Below are 7537 nucleotides of genomic sequence, written 5' to 3'. Positions count from 1 at the left end.
TTGTCTTACAGTAGCCCATTCAGTTGTTCGTGTAACCATGGTGTCGAGTCTATGAAGTGTCTGAGCTATTTTTTATCTGTGAAACTGTGTGTTTTTCCTTGTTATGAATGAGAGTCTAGATGGGTAAAGTATTTTTGATGAGGCATTTATGTCATTGGGTTTTTTCACTATAACCCACCACTATTTTCGGGCCGTGAGGGTTTTATCAGACAAGTCGGCTATGAATCTTAAGGATGCTCCTTTATAGGCAATTTCTTTCTTTTGATCTTGCTGCTTTCAGGATTTTGTTTCTATCTAAGGTTTTGGTCATTTTGATCAGGATGTGTCTTGGGGTATTTTTATTTGGATTTCTTCTAGCTGGTACCCTTTGGGCCTCCTGAATGCCGTCACATGTTTTCTTCAGCTCTGGGAACATCGTAGCAATGATGTCTTTGACAGTTTCTTCTTCATCAGGGTTTTTTTCCTGTCCCTCTGGGACTCCAATAATTCTTATGTTACTCCTTTTGGCTTCAATCCTCTCTTGTCATCTGTTCCTGGATTGTCAGTTTCTTTTCCAATTTCCGTTGTTTTCTAGAGTATCTGGACTTCATCTTCGAGCTCACTGATTCTGTCCTCAGCAGCTGTTACTCTGCTGCTGAGGCTGTCGACTGAGTTTTTTAATTTGCCTACCAGGTTTTTCAGGTCAGACATTTCCGTTTTTATTTTCTGCATCTCTACCTTCAAATCTTCTTGTATTTTATTGGTATTGCTTTCCATTGTTTCTTTTAGCTCCCTAAACATCCTCAGTAGCTCCTTTCTAAATTCCTTGTCAGAGAGGTTGTATAGCACTTCATTGCTGTTGGGGTCTACTGGGCTAGCCTCTTCAACAAATAAGCTTGGTGAGGATCTGCATTGCTTTACCATTGTGACCTATGTGGATCAGCCCTTCTCACTGACTGAAACTCTTCTGTTATGATGCAATATTAATTTAGGTGGGCTTAATGAGATATTGGCTAATGTGTTTCTGTTGGTTAAAAGCTAACATAGTGAAAGTTCTAGCTAAAAGGGTAACTTCTGGTTCTTGTGGGATATGGAGGGAAGACAAAAACTCATGGCCCTGTAAGTGTCGCGGCTCCGGATAGGAGCCCCGACCCGGGCTGGTACCTGATTTGAGTGTCGAGAGTGTGCGGAAGTATTCAGCTTTGGATGCAGCACGGTGTCCTTCAATTCCCATCCCCAAAAGACCCGGGGTGAAAACCGGCTTTCCAGGGAACCCGGTAAAAATTCGGCTCTGGGCAGGAGCCCCGACCCGGGCTGGTACCTGAATTGGGAGCAGAGAGTGCATGGAATGATTCTATCATGTTATATTTGATTAGAATTTATTATCGGGAGATTAAAGAAAACCTTGATAAGCATGGAACTAGTGTTGATGAGGGTCTCCATGCTGGTTTTCAAACAGCTCTTGCTCTTTACCATATATACCATGTAGTGCTGATTTCTTTTCATCCTTCTTGCTATGCCACTTTGCTTTCAAACCCAGTAATAATGCGATGAGAATAATATTCTTTACAGATATATTGTCAGTTCCCAAGGAGAGTAGAAAACACAAATGTAGATTATCTGAGCCAAACCAAAACCCCAAAACTTCAGAGGAAACATTTTAAATTATTTACTAATTTCCATAAGGAGAGGGAAAAGGAAGATGATATTAAAAAACAATTTCAAAAGTTGTTACAAAATCCATAGTTTATTCTTGAGGAGTAAATCTTATTTTGCGAAGCACTCTTCTTAGGGAACTCTTTACTTCTTCGTTTCTCAAAGAAAATGTTAGTGTGTTCAGCATGGGGGAGCCAATGTTAGTAAAGATCTGCACGATGGCATCGAGCAAGGGGTTGGGCTCGGGCTGCAGATAGATGATGATTTCAGGCCCAACGTAACAGCACAACATCGAGGTCGGCACTGCTGGTAGAGAAGGCTTTCTTCCTGCCCTCTGTGGACCAGATCTTCAAAATAGCAATCCCGATGCGCATGTAAGAGAGGCAAATAGTGAACCAAAATAGTAGAGCCAGAAAGACAACAGCTGCGGAGCCCACAGTTTGGGCCAGTGAGGAATCAACAAAGCCAAGGGCAAGACAGCAGGGATGTCACAGAAGAAGAAATCCACCTGATTCGGACCACAGTAGGTCAGTCTAAAAGTGAAGGAGATCAGGATGGAGCCATTAACACAGCCCAGCAGCCAGGTCACAGGAGATCCTGTTCATGTCTGTGTGTGAGTGTGGACCCACAACTTAATGTGTGGGTCCAACCCCACGACCAACCCCACACAGACTTCAGGTCTCATGATGAGTGAATACCTCAGGGGGTAATAGATGGCCACAAAGCGGTCATACGACATCACAGAGTTTCAGCAGACCCCAGCAGGTGGTAGAAGAAGAGCTGTGTGGCGCAGCCCTCGTAAGAAATGGCCCGGCTCTGACCAGAGAGATAGAACAGCATCTTGGGACAGGTCACAGCGGGCAAAACGATATCAAAAGTGGCCAGCAGTCCTAAGAAGAAGTACATGGGGGTGTGAAGGGCAGGGGAGGAAAGGATTGCTATGAGGATGAGTAAATTGCCAACCAGGGTGAAGAGGTAAATGAATAAGAAGACGACAAAGAGCACAGTCTCCACTCCCTGGGTCTGAGGGATTCCCAGCAGAATGAACTCCCTGATCTCCATGTGGTTCCTCATGTTCCTGAAGAGCATGGTCTGGGGAGAGACAAAAACTCGTGAAAGCATGAACATGACAGCTGTTTTGAGACACAGTATGATAACATGGATCATTTTTACCATTGTTCTTTGTTCAAACATTAAAAAATTAGAAATTCCAGAGTCTTTTATGTGTCGGTAGCGCAAATCTATGCCTTCAGGTCACAGGAGATCCTGTTCATGTCTGTATGTGAGTGTGGACCCACAACTTAATGACGCATAGCACAGGTATGTCACGCTGTGAATGCTGTGAATAAAGTTGTGCACAGCTTAACCGCCACCCATCACCACTGATAACACCGTGACCTAAAATTGAGCGATCTGACGTCTGTGTCCTGGTTTCTTTGAGAACATTTCTATGTGACAGAGCATGTAGATTATGTTGTCTGTTACACTATAGATCCCCCAGCAGCAGAATTTGATACCCATATCTCCAATGAAATTTTGACTGGAGAGAGTGCAGCATACCTTAGGATTTGGGTCCTATTTTTCTGATTACATTGGATACATACATTTCTGTGAAGATATTTATAAGTGACAGTTTTTATCTCTAAAACAATTATAGTTGGATATTATCATCTATTTTAATACTGTTTTCAGGTTAAGTTATATAGGTGGCATATTTTTATTTAATTTATGCAGTAAACAGACCTTTAATATCTAATCTTTGTTAACAATTGTCATTTTTCAATCTTGTGCAGTTTTCATTTTTATTTACTCTTTTAATTTTTTTCTGATTCAAAAATATTTTTCTGGGGCCGGAGCAATAGCACAGCAGGTAGGGCGTTTGCCTTGCACGCGGCCGACCCGGGTTCGATCCCCGGCATCCCATATGGTCCCCCAAGCACTGCCAGGAGTAATTCCTGAGTGCAAAGCCAGGAGTAACCCCTGAGTATCGCTGGGTGTGACCCAAAAAGCAAAAAAAAAAAATATTTTTCTTCTTATATGAAAACTTATATTAGATCTACCCTACAATATTTTAAGTGGATAATATATAGTTTCTTGTAGACATTCTGCTTCAGTATATCCTGAAATTATTAGATGAATAGTAACACTTGGATCACTTGTCATCCCGTTGCTCATCAATTTGCTTGAGCAGGCGCCAGTAACGTCTCCATTCTTCCCTGTCACATGCTAGTGTAGCCCAATGGTGTCTGCTAGCTCCAGGAACACGAAGGGCATCAAACCTCTCTTTCAGGGTCTTGATGAAGTCTAACCACCTCATAGGCGGGTGTCACATGTTCTTTTGACGTCCCGTGGAATCCAGTAGGTAATGCTCTAATCCAGCAGTCATGTCCAAATCGCATTACATGTCTGGCCCATCTGATTTTCGACACCTTGCCAAACAAGACAGTGTCCCTGATTCTTGATCATCGAGGGATGTCAGAACTCAGGATTTCTTCTCTCACTTGAGTGAAACATGATACTCCACACATAGCTCTTTGGATTCCTCTTTGGGAGACCTGAATAGTGTTCTCATCCTGTTTTCATAGGGCCCAGGTCTCTGAGGCATATGTTAGTGCAGGAATAGCTGTGGAGTCGAAAAGATGTGCCTGGATCCAAAGATTTTTTGTCCTCTTAACAACTTCTTCGACAATCTTGAAAGCATTCCAAGCTGGTCTCTTCCTCCTGCTCAGTTCCGGCGCCAAGTCGTTTGTCAGGTTGAGTTCTCGGTCCAGGTACACATTGGGTACAAACCACTGGGTACTCCATTCTTTATGCCAAAAACAGTAACAGTAACAATAATGGTTACATTCATTAGATGAATTAGTGACTTTAAAACTGAATAGCAACACCCACTTTCCTCTTACATTTCCTAGCAAATGCCATAGATGAGAATTGGAAATTCTTTAATTTAAAATAAGCCACCCTAAAGTGAATGTCAGAGAACTTGTAACTGCTTTGAGGCATTAGCAGTCAGTCTCTGCCATAAAGCTTGGCTTTAGGGAATATAGTGAATTGCCAGTTCTCCTTCCTACTCTCCTTCCTTCCTTCATTCCTTCCCTTCCAACCTGCCTGCTTTGTACCTTCTCCCCCCTAAGTGCTGTACTGCCGAGCCTCATCCCCAGCCTCTTAATTTTTCTCAGTGACAGCACCACCATTGGCCAGGTTCTTATCAGTTCATCTAAAAGGCAAAAATAACAAGAATAGTGAATTTTGGGGCCAAAGAGATAATATAGAGGGTAGAGTGTTTATCTTGCTGCATCCAACCCAGAGAATTCAATCCCCAGCTTCACATATTTTGCCCAAGCCCTGCTAGGAATAATTCCTGAGCATAGAGCCTAAGAAAGTCCTAATCATACCAGCTGTGGCCCAAACAAAATAAAACAAAATGAAACAAAACCAAAAAACAATCTGTATCTGTATCTATATCTATCTATCTTTGTACACACACACATATATGCATAGTGAATTGTGGAAAGGAGTGCTTTTATTTTATTTTTCAGTATTCCAAGTATAATTCCTGGTTAATTCAGATTTTATACAGATTTTATGTTGATAATTTTATCTCATAAAAATAATTGAATTTGGATATATTGCTAAGTACATTGAACTGAGGTAATTATGATGGAATAAAACTTGGGTTTTATTAGATTTCAAGATCCCTGAAAGCAATACAGACATCTGTGATTAAATTAGTAATGTTATAGAAACCCAAAAAACAATCTGAAAGATCAATGAAACTAAGAGCTGGTTCTTTGAGAAAATAAACAATATTGATAAAACACAAGCAAGACTCACAAAGAAAGAGAGAGAGAAGCCTAATAAACCAATTCAGAAATGAAAACTGAAACAAAGAAGATTTGGAATACCTGAATAGACCTATCACTATCAAGGACATTAAAAATTTAATCAAAAGTCTTCCCCAAAACAAAAGCCCAGGTCCAGATAGATTCAGTAGCAAATTCTTCCAATCATTTAAAGAGGACCTACTGCCAGTTCATCTCAAGCTTTTCCAGGAAATTGAAGAAGCAGAAACTCTCCCAAACAGTTTCTATGAGGCACATATCTCCCTAATACCAAAAGCAAACAAAGACAGCACAAAAAAAGAAAACTACAGGCTGAAATCCCCGAAGAACACAGATGCGAAGATCCTCAACAAAATATTAACAAATAGAATCCAACAACTCATCAAAAAGATCATACACCACATCCAAGTGGGATTCATCCCGAAGATGCAAGGATGGTTTGACATTCGGAAATCAATCAACACAATCCATCATATCAACAAAGAAAAGATAAAAACCATATGATTAGATCAATAGATGCAGAGAAAGCATTTGACAAGAGCCAGCACCCGTTTATGATGAAAACTCTCAACAAATTGGGTTTTGAAGGAACTTTCTTCAATATAGTCAAAGTCATCTAACCACAAGCCTATGGCAAGCATTGTTATCCTCAATGGGGAAAAATTAAGAACCTTTCCTCTAAAATCAGTGACAAGACAAGGTTGCTCACTCTCACCACTTCTGTTCTAAGATTTAAAATTTGTTATTGATGCTGGAAACAGAACATTTATTATTTTAAATGAGTTCCAGTAATCTTTACTTTTTCTAGTGAAAAGTTCCCTTTATCCATTAAATTTTTTATCCTTTTTTAACTGAAAAGTGAACTGTATTGCTTTTACTCTTTATTTTATCCATCCCAATTTTTAATAGTTTAGGGTTTTGATTTTGTATTTAAGATCTCTTTGGTTGTTCATTGTTTGGTTTAAATGCTAGTAATTAAAAAAAGATTAAGCCTCATGCCACTGAATTGAGAAAAAATATTTAGATCTCAGGGATCTTTTCATCATAATAGCCTATTCTGTATAAAATTAACTTTTTTAAATTGGTAAGGATTCAACATCATCAATCTAATGATAAAGTGAAACAAATAAGTGGTTTATTTTTAATATTAACTTGTAACACATGGGATAAATGTCAAACTTTATTAAATTGTGCAACACAGATATAGAGGAGTGTTGGTGGTATACAAATGACATGAATCAGAATTTTGTTGTTTTCTGAACAGCGCATAACTATTATGAAACTGAGGCCAGAACTGAGCTGCTGAAAGGAAAAAGAAATAAAACCTATGGTCTATCCATTGATTTCATTTTTGGAGACTCATTCATAAATTTTTTATAGTTGTTACCCCTTATATGGCAAGGTATCCTTACCAGTTTTCCAAAGTTGGCAACCTTGAGCTTACCCACACCTCTCCCTTTTTATACTTGTAATGCTTCTGAATTCCCCAAATTGTATTTCATTATGGTTAATTATGAGCAGTTCAGAAAAAAAATGACACATAAAAAATTGGTATTTGATGACAACCTTTATTCTAGTTTGAAAACAGCTGTTAGTTATAGTATGTCAAATACTTAGCACAGGTTTCTGTATCTTCCTATTTGCTATATCCCTTGATTTTCTTTTTTTTTTCACTCTCCACCCCCCACTTTATTTAAACATTGTGGTTTACAAAGTTGTTCACGATCATTTGAAACAGGTATTCAATAGTCCAACACCAATCCCACCACCATTGTCATCTTCCCTTCACCAAAATTCTCCATTTTCCCAGACATCCTTCAAGCCAGCCCCAGTAGTAGACCCACAGAGATTTATTTTATATAGTTTGTTTTCCATAACTGGCTAATAGAATGATCAAAAAATATTTCATTGGAATAAAATTTGTGAAAATTGTCGAATCTCACCATGAGGATGTTAAGGCCTTGACCGAGGGTTTACTAAGCTCTCTTGCAAGTTAAACCTTCTGTGTTAATGTTTCTTTGTTTTAAATTTTTTGACCCTTACAAAGCTTTTCATGATTA

General features: G+C 39.2%; 1 pseudogene; it reads right to left on the bottom strand.

Annotated features, from left to right (window-relative positions):
• Window positions 1–1726: 1726 nt before the first annotated feature.
• Window positions 1727–2709, bottom strand: LOC101559213 (olfactory receptor 148-like; annotated as a pseudogene).
• Between the last annotated feature and the right edge of the window lie 4828 nt (window positions 2710–7537).

This window comes from Sorex araneus, chromosome 3, assembly GCF_027595985.1.
Source record: "Sorex araneus isolate mSorAra2 chromosome 3, mSorAra2.pri, whole genome shotgun sequence".
NCBI classification, from domain to species: Eukaryota; Metazoa; Chordata; class Mammalia; order Eulipotyphla; family Soricidae; genus Sorex; species Sorex araneus.
Note: the sequence above shows the minus strand (reverse complement) of the source record. Positions and strands in the feature narration are given on the sequence as shown.